This window comes from Sminthopsis crassicaudata, chromosome 1 (genome assembly GCF_048593235.1).
Source record: "Sminthopsis crassicaudata isolate SCR6 chromosome 1, ASM4859323v1, whole genome shotgun sequence".
NCBI classification, from domain to species: domain Eukaryota; kingdom Metazoa; phylum Chordata; class Mammalia; order Dasyuromorphia; family Dasyuridae; genus Sminthopsis; species Sminthopsis crassicaudata.
Window position 1 is genome coordinate 441913723 of NC_133617.1, and position 12412 is coordinate 441926134.

Sequence of the window (12412 nt, forward strand, 5' to 3'; positions counted from 1 at the left end):
TTGGCTCTATATATGCTAAATTTTCTATTAAGTTTGATTTTGGTTGATAGAAAGTCCTGAAAATCTGCAAGTTTGTTGAATGTCCATTTTTTTCACATTCAGGATTATAGATAATTTAGTTCTTTTGATTGTTGGTAGATATGATTCCAGGACCTGTGGTCTTTTTTTGTAGCTGCTGATAAGTCTTATTCAATTCTAATTGTAACTCCAACATATTCAAATTATTTTTTTCTTGTTTCTTGCAAAATTTTCTCTTTGATCTGGGGGTTTCAAAATTTGGCAATATAATATCTTGTGTGTTTTTCACAAAGGAGTTTTATAAGGTGGTGATGAGTTGATTTTTTTCTATTTCTACTTTCCCCTCATGCTCCATCACTCCAGGACAATTTTCTTGGATTATTTCCTGCATTATTGTGTCAAGGTTCTTTTTGGTCAGAACTTTCTGTCAGTCTAATTTTTCTTATATTTTCTTGATCTGTCATTTTTCTTATAAAATGTTTCACATTCTGTTCTATTTTCTCATTCTTTATAATCTGTTTTGTTATTTCTTGGTCTCTCAAAACTTCACTTGCTTCCCCTTGCCCAATTCTAATCGTTAAAGAATTATTTTTCGTCCTTTTAAGACTCTGTACCTCTTTTTCTAGCTGGTCAGCTTTTTTTCCATAAACTTCTTGTTTTTCTTAAATGTTTTTAGTTTTTTTCTTTAGTTTTTCCTTGATGTCTCTCATTTGATTTTTTGAATTCTTTTTTGGGTTTTTTGGACAGAGAACCATTTCACATTACTCTTTGGGATAGAAGTTGTGTTTTTTTGGTGATGGTTGTTGTTGTTTGTTTCTTTATTAAAGTGTCCTCCTCTAAAGATGAATCCTGGTCTTCCCTGTTTCCGTAATATGTTTCAATAATGGGTTTCTTTCTTCATAGCCGGTTCATTTTTTTTAAAATAAGAAGTATTAGTGTAAATTCCTTTAATTGTAGGGTGGGGGGATAGTGCCTCAAGCTTTCCTTCACCTTTCCACTCTGACCAGGAACCCCAAAACAAGACCTCTACCCTCCTGCAAGTGCCCACAGCCAGCAGTGTTCCTGTCCCTCTGCTTTTGTATTCACCTGGTTCTGGTTCCTTCTTGCTAATGGCTGCATCTCAGCAGCACAGGTGAGGTTTTCTCATTCTTCCAGGACTCAAACCTCTGACTCCACATCCAGGAGGTGAAAATCTCTGTGGTTCCTGTTGGGGCTTCAGCCACATCCAGCTACCCTGAGGTGTTTGCACTTCAGTTAAGTTAATCCTCAGGCCAGGGCATTCTTCAGACCTTATCAAGACTTCAGTACTGTCCCAAATCTTTTTGATTTTCCTGGAATATATGTTCGCCCTGACGTACAAATTTGTTCTATTTTGGGGGGGGAATCAGGAGAACTTGAAATTTACCAACCTACTCCAACATCTTCCCAGAATCCTCCCCTCACCACTATATTTCTTAAGAAGTTTTTCCTTACATCTAGTGGAAATATGTTTCCCAATAACTTTGCTCATAATAGATGAATTTTGGGTCACAGTCATGATTCTCTTGTTACTACCTCCCCCCTACCCATTTCCTTCGTCAAATCTTAGTAGTGGGCTATCATTTTATAAATATTTAGGAGGGGAGGTACTCATCTCTGGGCAAGATAAATTGCTATAAGAAAACTGGAAATATGATTAAAATTGATTCCTTCTCTCAGTGTATAAATGTATTTGCATTATTCCATCAACCATCCAAAATTGTAATAAAAATTAAAAATTAAAAAAAGTTAAAAATGAACGGTTATGGTTAGGCTATATTATATTTTTTTCCCTACAAATTAAGTATTGTGATAAAGTAGATGGAGACAGATCTAAGCTCTGGTTTTCCCTCTACTACTTCCTGTTTCTGTAATTTAGGTGACATCTGTCTGGGCCTGGAATTTCTTACCTGTCTAACAATACCTGAAGTCAAAGTCCTAGGTCAGATGATCTTAAGTTCCCTTCTAGAGGCAGGATCTGTAACTTCAGAAACTAGTTTGTTGAATTCCATTGTTTTTAAGCTTCTGTCTTCTTCAGTTACCTGCCATAGTGTTAAACACCTTCTATTTCTTGTCTGCAATAAAGTCACATATTGTGATAAGCCCTTTCATATTTATATTAGTAAAATTAAGAGGCAATCATAGGTCAGGGAATGAAGAACAGGTCTCAAAGAAGATAAAAGATTTAGGTCTTGCCTCTGACAATGATTAGCCATGTGACCCTAAACTAATCTCTCACTACTCTAGGTAACATATTGACCTGCTCTGGCAGGAGTTCCCTTAGCATATTATACCAATGAAATTATGGGTACAGTGCCTATTCCTATCTAAATAAAAGCATATTCTACAAGACAGGACAAACTTTCTATCTGATCACATATCCCAGCAGTATATATGGGCAGGATATTCATGACTAAAGTTCTGAAGGTGCTGAAGACGTGTGCCTCATCTGAAACTTTCACAGATTATTTGATTGATGGAGAAAATGTGAACAAGTTACCTTCTCCAGCCAAAAGCACAGATTTTCCCAAGAAATGCTGGTTTCTTTTCCCTTTTATTGTTCATGTCCATCCAATCAATTAACCCCAAAGATAAGAAAATGTGGTATGACTTCAGATAAAGTGATTCTTCCATGTTGGCTCTTGGATCCACAGGCACCTGTTATCTTTTGGCAAATGCTTTTCTCTCATTAGTCAATGAGCACATCCAGGGTGACAGCAATCAAAACCCTGAAGAGACAAATCATTGTAGCTTCTTTGCCAATTCAGATGAAGTACATAAAGTCAGAATTCAGAAGAGAACAGCTGCAAGGAGTACCAATTGACACAGCCCTCTCTCCCTCCACAGTTCTGTCTTCTGTGTGTCTCAGAAAGTCTTGAAGAAGAGCTCATCCCACTCAAATCAGCATTCATTGAGTCAACACAAAGAGTGGAAATGGTTTGAATTAACACAAGAACTTCTTTCTCTCTTTCTCCAAGTGAATATGTTGAGTCATCTTGCTTACAAGCATCCTGTAAGGGAAATCAAGGACAAGTTGCCAGCACCCAATCCAGAATGTATAAGCATTAATTCCTAATCTTTTGCTTTTTTAGATTAATGATAAACACCCTTAAACACAAGGTATGATTATAGTTACTACTAATAATAGCTAACATTTGCCCAGCACTTTAAGTATGGCAAATGGGTTTTATATATTAGCTCATAGATTTGAGTTACAAGGAAGAAAGATTTGCTGTTACATAGAAAGCATTCATAGTCCCCATGTGAAATGTTGGAAAAACTAAATTCATGGATCAAATCAGGGAAGTTGAGAAAATGTACTGACTAGTTGATAGTCATATCCAGAATCCTTGTGCTGTAATTTCATACACCGGAAACACATATTTAAAGATTTTAGGACCACAATACCCATCTGGAACAAAGCTTTTTTTTTTTTTTCAGATATTAATATTTTCAACAAACTATCTCTTTTGGCTTCTCAGTTCTCTAATTAGGCTCTGTTGTGTCCCTGGACTTTATTCCTTCCCTCCCCTAAATATGAATTTATATATTTTACTTGTATCTGATTCCTTCATGAGGATGTAAAATGCTTCTTCCTTTGTTAATTTTATCTTTTAGGTATAGGACTTACTTTCAGTCTTTTTCAATTCTTCCTAGAGGTTGTAAGTAGTCACTTATTTTTATAAGAAGCTTCTTTTTCTCCATTCATTCAGTGGGCCCTCAAGGTTGGCTCTCATAACTTTTTGTTTGGACTATTGCCAACAGCCTCAAAATTGTTTTCCTGATTCCATTCTTTTCACTTACCAACTCATTCCCTACACAACTGTTTAATGAAAATGTCTAAAATCATATGTGCCTATATTATTCTTCCACTCAAAGCTCTTCAGAGGCACCTTGTTGCAATCAGGATAAGACATCAGTTTTCTGCCTGGAATTTAAAGCATTTCACTCCCATTATCTTTGCAAACTAATTTCATATCACTCCTCCATCCATATAATTATCATTCCCATCAAACTTGTCTACTTGTTTTCTGTATGCTATATTCCATATACTTTATACTTTTGCACATTCCTGAGTCTTTAATGACCTCCTCTCCTCTAGCCTTTTCGAAGCCCTGACTTCATTTACCTCCTCATCTCCTGTGTGAGACCTTTCTCTATCTTCTATATAGTTGTAGATATTCCTTACCTCTTGAAATAACTTTGTATGTGCTTAGTATTTATTTTTCTCAACATATATTGCATCCCCCTGGTAGAATTTAAGCTCCTTCAAGGTAGAGATTTATATTTTTTTCTTTATAGATCAAGAATCAAGCACAATGTCTTTTTTTATTATAGCTTTTTATTTACAAGATATATGCATGGGTAATTTTACAGCACTGACAATTGCAAAACCTTTTGTTCCAATTTATCCCCTCCTTCCCCCTCCCCCAGATGGCAGGTTGACAATGCCTTTTTTAAAAAAATTATTCTCAATAGTATTTTACTTTTCCAAATACATGTAAAGATAGTTTTCAACATTTTATAAATTTTTGTGTTCTAAATTTTTTCTTCCTCCCTCTCTTGCCTCTCCTCTCCCCAAGACAGCAAGCAATATGACATGTTCAAGTTTTAAATATATTTCCATATTTGTCATGTTGTGCAAGAAAAATCAGACCAAAGGGGGAAAACCCAGAAAGAAAAAACAAACAAAAAAGGTGAAAATAATATGCTTTGATCCACATTCAATCTCCATGACTCTCTCTCTCTCTCTCTCTTTGGATACAGATGGCTTTTTCTATCCCAAGGCTATCGAAACTGTCTTAGTTCACTGTACTGCTGCTGAGAAGAGGTGTCTATCATAATTGATTATCATATAATCTTGTTGTTACTATGTACAGTGTTCTCTTGGTTCTTGACCCAGCATCAGTCCATGTAAGTCTTTGCAGGCTTTTTTGAAATCAGCCTAATCATCACTTTTTACAGAACAGTAAAATTCCATGACATTCATATGCTATAACTTATTCCCCCAACTGATGGACATCCACTAAATTTCTAGGTTCTTGCCACCACAAAAAATTTTTGCATATGGGGTCCTTTTCCTTCTTTTAAGATCTCTTTGGAGTACAGACCCAGTAATGATCAAAGGGTTTGCACAGGTTTATACTCATTTGGGCATAGTTCTGAATTAATATAATGTCTTGCAAAATGAAGTGGGGAGGGGGAAGAGGAGACAAGATAATGAAGAAAGGGAAATACTTGTGTTTTAGGCTGTTTAGGGAACTCATAGGTGCAATGTTCTTTTTCTCTAAATTATAATCATTCTCTGGGAGCAGGTTCTTGGGGAGCTTCTGGAGGCAACCTTCCTTTCAGTTCAGTTCAATAATGCAGCCAGGAATTAAAGTCCAGATCCTTTATTGTGTCCTTCAAAATCCTGAATCTTTTCTTGGGTCTGGTTAGCTTACTTAGAGGCCTCTCTCTCTCTTTGGTTTCTGAGAGCTCTTGTCTGAGTGTCTCCAGCCAGCACGAAGGTTGAAGTTGGAATGAATCTTCACTCTGCCTCCAAGAGTGTGGGATTGTAGGTTTCTGCCTTGTGAATCTCCCAGAAGTCAATCCTAGTTCTGAATCTCCCAAAATCCTCTTTGGCCCTGAATGTCCTGGAAGTCCATGAGCAGGCTTTTTCTTTAGACTTGTGAATCTCCTGGACTTGTGAATCTCTCTGAAATCTTCTCTCAGAGAGTAGGCTTATCCTTTTATATGCTCTCTAAAGGTATGAAGTCTAATGTGTGAACCAATGAGCGAACACCTTTAAAAGTGTAAACTCCTTTAATGGTATGAACTCCTTTAAAGATGTGAACCAAGTACATAAGTACCTTGTAAGAATCCTAACTTATAGGGAGAAAATTCTCCCTAACAATTTAGATCAGTAACTGTTCCATAATTTATAGTCCAAAAAAACCTTGCCCATTATCACAGTCAATATATAAATATCAGGGGTAGGATTCAAACCCAGGTCCCTGACTTTAATATCAGCTTTCTCTTTACAATACTCTGGAGTATCACGTATCTTACATATCATAGGTGCTTAAAAAATGTTTATAGGAAGTGGAGAAAGGAAAAAAGCATTTATTAAATAAACATTTAATAAATATTAAGTGACATATAATTTCCTTTTCTTTTTGAGAGAAGGGGAGGCAAAGGTTAAATGATTTGCCCACCATCATACAGCTAGTGTCTAAGGACAGATTTGAACTCAGGTTCTCCTGGTTTCAGGGCTGAGGCTCTATCCACAGGGCTCATATAGGTTCTTAAATAAATGTTTATTGATTGATTACTGCATGCCCAGCATTTTGATTAAATATTTTACACATTATCTCATTTGATTTTTACAAGTACAACAACTCTGGGAAGTATGTGCTAATATTATCCCCATTTAGCATATGAGGAAACAGGCATATAAGGTTAAGCTCAGAGTCACAGCTGGTGTCTAAGGTTGGATTTGAACTCATCTTTCTGACTCCAGGCCCAGTGCCCTGTCCACTGAGTCATCTATCTAAATCTAATTATTGATTTCTGTACAATAGAATGGGGATATGTTCCCATTTCATCTTGCATTCAAAATTCCAAATGAGTGTAAAGTTTTCTTCCATGCCCTAGTTGTAAGGTTTTTTTGTTTTGTTTTTTGCTGGCCCACCTTTTTTGTGTCTTTTCCCCTCTTTCATACCCAAAGAAGTGTGTGTATCTTCATCTGCTCAATTCAAGTTATCCCCCAGGGACAAAAACTGTTGTTTTGGGGCTTCCTCTGTGGGAATATGAGGCTCATAATGTGGAAGTGGCTGACGACCAGGTTCCTTGAGTTCCCAAGATGAGCCAACATTTGGCCCCCTAAGGCTGGAACTTCCAAGTCCTGACAGATGATGATTCTAAAAATTGTTGGCAGGAAAGATGATCCTTCCTGTCCAAAGTCCAGACTTTTAAAGGATGATATATCCCAGCAGAGAAGAATGAGGTATCCAAGCCCTCAGAGAAATCCAGGAGTAATTGATGATTTATCTCCATTATTCAAATAGATGGAATCTTTCCCAACTTGGTGGAGTGTGGACAGCTGGGAGAAAGATGAGGATGGCTCCTATTTCCAGGATGTTAAGAAAACTCAAGAGGAAAATAATCTACCTTGTCCTTATGCTTTTGCATATTTTTTTTGCATATTTTCCTATAATGGGGCAGTTCCAGTTATTGCTTCCTGAATAATGATGCCCAGTTGAGAAGACACCCTTAGGTTGTCTTCAACTTTCTCAAGTAAATAGCCTAGTGCTGTCAGGCAGTTTTTCAAACTGGAAACTTCTGGAAGGCTGAGAATTTTTGTCTGGCCATATCACGAATTTGCAATTTGATCTCAGACACCCCCCCCAATTTTCTGTTTTTAAGAATTATGCACATGACAAACAGCAATAAAAGTGAACATTTTCATGTAAAAATAGGAATAATACTGTATATGAAATGGTAAATGTAGAAATTGCTTGCCTTTTTAGAAAGCACATTTAATAAAGTAGTTAATCAGTAACTGTCTTACCCTTTGTCCCCTCGTGAACAATTTGCTTGCTTTGGCAAATTTTAAAATGCTTCATTAGTATTCTTTTAAAAAAAATCTCTAATCACTATTTCCCTTCACTGTCCTAGTCCAAAAGTACTTCTTTTTAAATCACAGCCATGCAAAACAAATTCATGTTGACTTTGTCTGAAAAGCATGTTTCATTCTGCACTTAGTCTGTCATGTCTGCCAAGAGATGAGAAACATTCTTTGTTAGTCTTTTAGAGACATGTCTAAATATTACATTAATCAAATGGTTATACATCATGATTGTAGAGGGTCATAGTCAGTGGGAAACTGGGTAAGGTATAAGACCCTTCAGCCCAGAAGGAACCTGCTAACAATGTCTGGTTTGGTTCCCCCTCTTCCCTAAGGGCTCTCTGCTTTCCTGAGAAGTCGAGGGGAGGTGACAACCTGTGTTGAGACTGAAGCAGAGTGATACCAGGTGGAAGAGTGGTACCAGCTGACAGACTGGTACTGGGTGGCAAACTGAATACAATAGCAAGTTGTCTATGTGCACAGTGTCATTTTTGTTACATTATATAAAGGGTAAATAAAAGGACACCCTTGGGAGTCGGGCCTCATCACTTCTCCACTAGGAAGGTATATTTTAATCACCCCAACTTGGGGGCTCTAGAAAGCAGGGCACAGCAATGATGTTGGAGTCATATAAACTATTCTCCTCCTCATTTCACTATTTATCTGCTCATAATAATTCTTTCCAGGTTTCTGTAATCCACTTTCCATCTGTGGTTCTCAACTCATCAAAAGTCCTCAACATTAAGATACTATGTAGCTTGTTTCTCAAAATGTCAGTTCCTTCCAGCACAGTTGCCTGGCATGTTATTAATGCTTACTGACTGTCTTCTGAACATTCTCCATATCTGGTGTATTCTTATATCTATTCATTTATGAAATAGCTTTTGTGAGTTGGCTGTGATGTAGAAGCTGAGCTAGATTGAAGAAAGATATTTCCAAAGATATTCCCAGCCCACAGGATTCATTTGTCTCAGCTAGTAACACTCATCATTTTTGTTCTTTTCCCCACTGATGGACCCAGTACTAGTTAGGAATAGGAATACTGGTGCTAAGATAGAAAATGGAAATCTAAGACCCTTTAGAATAATTTAGGGAAATTAGTTCAATCACATCTTCTTGCAAAAACCAGCCAAGTTACCCTTAATATTTATATATATGGATATATGTATTCCCGTAAACATAGATCATTTTGTTGTTCTTGTTTATGGTTTCCCACAGGCCTTCCATATATTATTTAATGTGCTAGTACACTATTTCACAAAATCTTAGATGAATTATTGTGTTGTGGCAGTATAAACTCTTGTCTGGTTCCACCATCCTGGAAAGTCTTTCAAGGTTATTCCAGGGACAGGATTCAAGGATTAACCTAGTAAAGAAAAGACTGGCTCATATGGCAACCCATGATTTGCAAATAGATATGAAAAACCCACTGGCTTCTAATCTGTGGTTGTGATAAATAAGAAAGAAGTAAACATATGATTAGTAATTTCTTTATGGCAGGAAGCAGAAGAAATAAGTGGTTTGTGGTCATAGACCAGTGCTAAATAAAAAATCGCACTCTGTAAAACAGAAAATGTAAAAATGATGCGGTTACAAATTCTGTTTGGAAGTTCAGTGCTCTCTTCTGAACTGAGGGGATAAGTTCCTGCTATTAGGAGTTAAGGAAAAGAAAAGATAGGCCTGGAAAATTACTAGAAGGACCAGTTTGCTTACCATATTTTGCTTTTCCCTAAGTGATCAAATGTAAGACAGCAATGTTTGTAGAAGGAGTATTGAATTTGGAGTCAAAGAAGACCTGGCTTCAAATTCCATTTCAGTCATTAATTATATGACCTCTAAGTTAGAATTTCTCTAAAGCTCAGTTTCTACTTCTGTAAAATGAGGGCTTTCCAGTTCATTTGTCCAGAATCCTATATTTATTGACCATTCATACAGTATGAGGCACTTTTCTGCATTTTCTTACACAGTAAGTCCCTATGGAAATAACTTCCATGAAAGATAAACTACTTCATGGACACATATTCAACAGCAAGGGATAGACTCAGAAATGTAGTGCTCTTGTAAAATAAATAGACTTTAATACTATTTTTTATTAGAGCTTTTTATTTACAAAATATATGCATGGATAATTTTTTCAGTATTAACCTTTGCAAAACCTTTTGTCCAAATTTCCCCCTCCCCTAGCTGGCAGGTAGTCCAATACATGATAAATATGTTAAAATATATGTTAAATCCAATATACATATATGTATTTATACAGTTATCTTGTTGCACAAGAAAAATCAGATCAAGAAGGAAGAAAAAGAAAAGCAGAAATAAAACAAAATGCAAGCAAATAACAACAGAGAGTGAGAATGCTATGTTGTGGACCACAACCAGGTTCTCTCTCTAGGTGTAGATGATTCTCTTCATCACTGAACAAGTGGAACTGATTTGAATCATCTCATTATTGAATAGAGCCACGTCCATAAGAATTGATCATCGCATAGTCTTCTTGTTGCCATGTAAAGATCTCCTGGTTCTGCTCATTTCACTTAGCATCAGTTCATGTAAGTCTCTCCAAGCCTCTCTATTCATCTTGTTGGTCATTTCTTATAGAACAATAATATTCCATAACATTCATATACCATAATTTACCCATCTATTCTCCAATTGATGGACATTCATTCATTTTCCAGTTTCTAGCCACTACAAAAAGGGCTGCCACAAACATTTTGGCACATACAGGTCCCTTTCCTATCTTTAGTATTTTTTTGGGATATATGCCCAGTAGTAACACTGTTGGGTCAAAGGATATGTATAGTTTGATAACTTTTTGAGCATAGTTGCAAATTGCTCTCCAGAATGGTTGGATTCATTCACAACTCCACCAACAATGCATCAGTGTCACAGTTTTCCCACAGCCCCTCCAACATTCATCATTATTTTTTCCTATCATCTTAGCCAATCTGACAGGTGTGTAGTGGTATCTCAGAGTTGTCTTAATTTACATTTCTCTGATTAATAATTATTTAGAACATCTTTTCATATGGCTAGAAATAGTTTCATTTTCTTCATCTGAAAAGTGTTCATATCCTTTAACCATTTATCAAAATGGAGAATGGCTTGAACATTAAAAATTTGAGTTAATTCTCTATATATTTTAGAAATGAAGCCTTTCAGAAATTAGATATGGACCCACACTTAACTCCATATACCAAGATAAGATCAAAATGGGTCCATGATTTAGGCATAAAGAATGAGATCATAAATAGATTAGAGGAACATAGGATAGTCTACCTCTCAGACCTGTGGAGGAGGAATTTATGACCAAAGGAGAAGTAGAGACCATTATTGATCACAAAATAGAAGATTTTGATTACATCAAATTTAAAAGCTTTTGTACAAACAAAACTAATGCAAACAAGATTAGAAGGGAAGTAACAAATTGGGAAAATATTTTTACAGTTAAAGGCTCTGATAAAGACCTCATTTCCAAAATATATAGAGAACTGACCCTAATTTATAAGAAATCAAGCCATTCTCCAATTGATAAATGGTCAAAGGATATGAACAGACAATTTTCAGATGATGAAATTGAAACTATTTCCACTCATATAAAAGAGTGTTCCAAATCACTACTGATCAGAGAAATGCAAATTAAGACAACTCTGAGATATCACTACACACCTGTCAGATTGGCAAAGATGACAGGAACAAATAATGATGAATGTTGGAGAGGATGTGGGAAAACTGGGACACTGATACATTGTTGGTGGAGTTGTGAAAGAATCCAGCCATTCTGGAGAGCAATTTGGAACTATGCCCAAAAAGTTATCAAACTTTGACCCAGCAGTGCTACTACTGGGATTATATCCCAAGGAAATACTAAAGAAGGGAAAGGGACCTGTATGTGCCAAAATGTTTGTGGCAGCCCTTTTTGTGGTGGCTAGAAACTGGAAAACGAATGGATGCCCATCAACTGGAGAATGGTTGGGTAAATTATGGTATATGAAGGCTATGGAATATTATTGTTCTGTAAGAAATGACCAGCAGGATGAATACAGAGAGGGTTGGAGAGACATATCAACTGATGCTGAGTGAAATGAGCAGAACTAGGAGATCACTGTACACTTCAACAACAATACTGTATGAAGATATATTCTGATTGAAGTGGATATCTTCAACATAAAGAAGATCTAATTCAATTACAGTTGATCAATGATGGACAGAAACAACTACACCCAGAGAAGGAACACTAGGAATTGAGTGTAAACTGTTTGCACTATTGTCTTTCTACCCAGGTTACTTATACCTTCAGAATCCAATTTTTAGTGTGCAACAAGAAATTTGGTTTTACACACATATATTGTATCTAGCATATACTGTAACACATGTAAAATGTATGAGATTGCCTGTCATCTAGGGGAGGGAGTAGAGGAAGGGAAGGGAAAATTTGGAAAAGTGAATACAAGGGATAATACTGTAAAAAAATTACCCATGCATATGTACTGTCAAAAAAAAATTATAATTATAAAATTAAAAAAAAAAGAAATGAGGCCTTTATCAAAACCTATGCATGTAAAACTGTTTTCCCAGTTTATTGCTTCCCTTCTGCATTAGTTTAGTTTGTACAGAAACTTTTTAATATAATCAAAATTGTCTAATTTTTGATCAATAATGATCTCTAGTTTTTCTTTGGTCACAAATTATTTGCTTCTCCACAGATCTGAGAGGTTTATAAAGTATCCTATTTTCTTGTAATTTGTTTATAATATCATTCATAAA